This window comes from Arachis hypogaea, chromosome 17 (assembly GCF_003086295.3).
Source record: "Arachis hypogaea cultivar Tifrunner chromosome 17, arahy.Tifrunner.gnm2.J5K5, whole genome shotgun sequence".
Lineage (NCBI taxonomy): Eukaryota > Viridiplantae > Streptophyta > Magnoliopsida > Fabales > Fabaceae > Arachis > Arachis hypogaea.
This window is the reverse complement of record NC_092052.1, coordinates 108,126,351-108,129,364: the sequence shown is the minus strand read 5'-3', so window position 1 is coordinate 108,129,364 and position 3,014 is coordinate 108,126,351. Positions and strand designations below refer to the sequence as shown.

Genomic DNA, 3,014 nt, shown 5'->3' with positions numbered 1-3,014 from the left:
AGTTCTTAACTGAATTCTTGCAGATATGTGATACTGTTAAGACTAATGGAGTAGATCCTGAAGTCTACAGGCTCATGCTTTTCCCTTTTGCTGTAAGAGACAGAGCTAGATTATGGTTGGATTCTCAACCCAAAGACAGCCTGAACTCTTGGGATAAGCTGGTCACGGATTTCTTAGCCAAGTACTTTCCTCCTCAAAAGCTGAGCAAGCTTAGAGCTGATGTTCAAACCTTCAGACAGAAAGAAGGTGAATCTCTCTATGAAGCTTGGGAAAGATACAAACAGTTGACCAAAAAGTGTCCTTCTGACATGCTTTCAGAATGGACCATCCTGGATATATTCTATGATGGTCTGTCTGAGTTATATAAGATGTCATTGGATACTTCTGCAGGTGGATCCATTCACCTAAAGAAAACGCCTGCAGAAGCTCAAGAACTCATTAACATGGTTGCTAATTACCAGTTCATGTACACTTCTGAAAGGAATCCTGTGAATAATGGGACGCCTATGAAGAAGGGAGTTCTTGAAGTTGATACTCTGAATGCCATATTGGCTCAGAACAAAATATTGACTCAGCAAGTCAATATGATCTCTCAGAGTCTGCATGGAATGCAAGCTGCATCCAACAGTACTCAAGAGGCATCTTCTGAAGAAGAAGCTTATGATCCTGAGAACCCTGCAATAGCAGAGGTAAATTACTTAGGTGAACCTTATGGAAACACCTATAACTCAACATGGAGAAATCATCCAAATTTCTCATGGAAGGATCAAAAGCCCCAACAAGGCTTTAATAATGGTGGAAGAAACAGGTTTAGCAATAGCAAGCCTTTTCCATCATCCACTCAGCAACAGACAGATAACTCTGAACAAAATGCTTCTAATTTAGCAAATCTAGTCTCTGATCTATCTAAGGCCACTGTAAGTTTCATGAATGAAACAAGGTCTTCCATTAGAAATCTGGAAGCACAAGTGGGGCAGCTGAGTAAAAGGATCACTGAAATCCCTCCTAGTACTCTCCCAAGCAATACAGAAGAGAACCCAAAAGGAGAGTGCAAGGCCTTTGACATAAGCGCCATGGCCGAACCTGAGAGGAGAGGAGAGGACGTGAATCCCAAGGAGGAAGACCTCCAGGGACGTCCAGTGATCAATAAGGAGCTTCCCTCTGGGGAACCAAAGGACTCTGAGGCCCATCTAGAGACCATAGAGATCCCATTGAACCTCCTTATGCCCTTCATGAGCTCTGATGAGTATTCCTCTTCTGAAGAGAATGAGGATGTTACTGAAGAGCAAACTGCCAAGTTTCTTGGTGCAATCATGAAGCTAAATGCTAAATTATTTGGCATTGATACTTGGGAAGTTGAACCTCCCTTGTTCATCAATGAACTAAGTGATCTGGATCAACTGACATCGCCTCAGAAGAGACAGGATCCTGGAAAGTTCATAATACCCTGTACCATAGGCACCATGATCTTTAAGGCTCTGTGTGACCTTGGTTCAGGAATAAACCTCATGCCCCTCTCTGTAATAGAGAAACTGGGAATCTATGGGGTGCAAGCTGCTAAAATCTCATTAGAGATGGCAGACAGCTCAAGAAAACAGGCTTATGGACAAGTAGAGGACGTGTTAGTAAAGGTTGAAGGCCTTTACATCCCTGCTGATTTCATAGTCCTGGATACTGGAAAGGAAGAGGATGAATCCATCATCCTAGGAAGACCTTTCCTGGCCACAGCAAGAGCTGTGATTGATGTTGACAGAGGTGAAATATTCCTTCAATGGAATGAGAACTTCCTTTTGTTTAAAACTCAAGGATCTCCCTCTGCAACCATGGAGAGGAAGCAGAAAAAGCTTCTCTCCAAGCAGAGTCAACCAGAGCCCCCACAGTCAAACTCCAAGATTGGTATTGGGAGGCCACAACCAAACTCTAAGTTTGGTGTTGAACTCCCATATCCAAACTCTAAGTTTGGTGTTGGAGAGTCTCAACAAAGCTCTGCACATCTGTGAGGCTCCATGAGAGCCCACTGTCAAGCTATTGACATTAAAGAAGCGCTTGTTGGGAGGCAACCCAATGTTTATTTGTCTAACTATATTTTTCTTAGTTATGTGTCTTTATAGGTTCATGATCATGAGGAGTCACAAAATAAATATAAAAATTGAAAACGGAATAAAAAACAGCAGAAGAAAAATCACACCCTGGAGGAGCATCTGTCTGGCGTTCAAACGCCAGAACAGAGTATAGTTCTGGCGCTGAACGCCCAGACTAGGAGCATCCTGGTGCTGAACGCCCAGAACAAGCATGGTTCTGGCGTTCAACGCCAGAAATGGCAGCAAAGGGGCGTTGAACGCCCAAAATGGGCACCAACCTGGCGCTGAACGCCCAGAGTTGTGTGCAAGGGCATTTTACATGCCTAAATTGGTGCAGGGATGTAAATGTCTTGACACCTCAGGATCTGTGGACCCCACAGGATCATCTCAGGATCTGTGGACCCCACAGGATCCCCACCTACCTCATCATCTCTCTTTCCATTCATGATCATCCCTTCTTTTTTTCCATTTACCACTCACATCCATACACCCACTACCTTCAAAAATTCAACATTTCTCTCCCACCCAATCCCACCCATATGGCCGAATACACACTCCCATCCATCTCCTCCATATCTTCTTCTTATTCTTCTATTCTTTCTTCTTTTGCTCGAGGGCGAGCAACATTCTAAGTTTGGTGTGGTAAAAGCATAGTTTTTTTGTTTTTTCCATAACCATTGATGGCACCTAAGGCCAGAGAAACCTCTAGAAAGAGGAAAGGGAAGACAAAAGCTTCCATCAAGGGTCTATAGCTCAGTGGTAGAACATTTGACTGCAAATCAAGAGATCCCTGAGATACCTCAAGGGATACATTTTCTTCCACACAATTATTGGAAGCAACTAAGGGTGGAACATCAAGAGCACTCCATCATCCTTAATGAAATCAGAGAAGATCTAAAAGCACTGAAGGAGGAGCAACAAAGGCAAGGAAGA

General features: G+C 43.5%; 1 non-coding gene across 1 annotated transcript; it reads right to left on the bottom strand.

Annotated features, from left to right (window-relative positions):
• Window positions 1-206: 206 nt before the first annotated feature.
• On the bottom strand, window positions 207-314 carry LOC112768302 (small nucleolar RNA R71). Its single transcript, XR_003185738.1, has one exon. It is a non-coding gene; the product is annotated as a small nucleolar RNA R71 (small nucleolar RNA).
• Window positions 315-3,014: the final 2,700 nt, after the last annotated feature.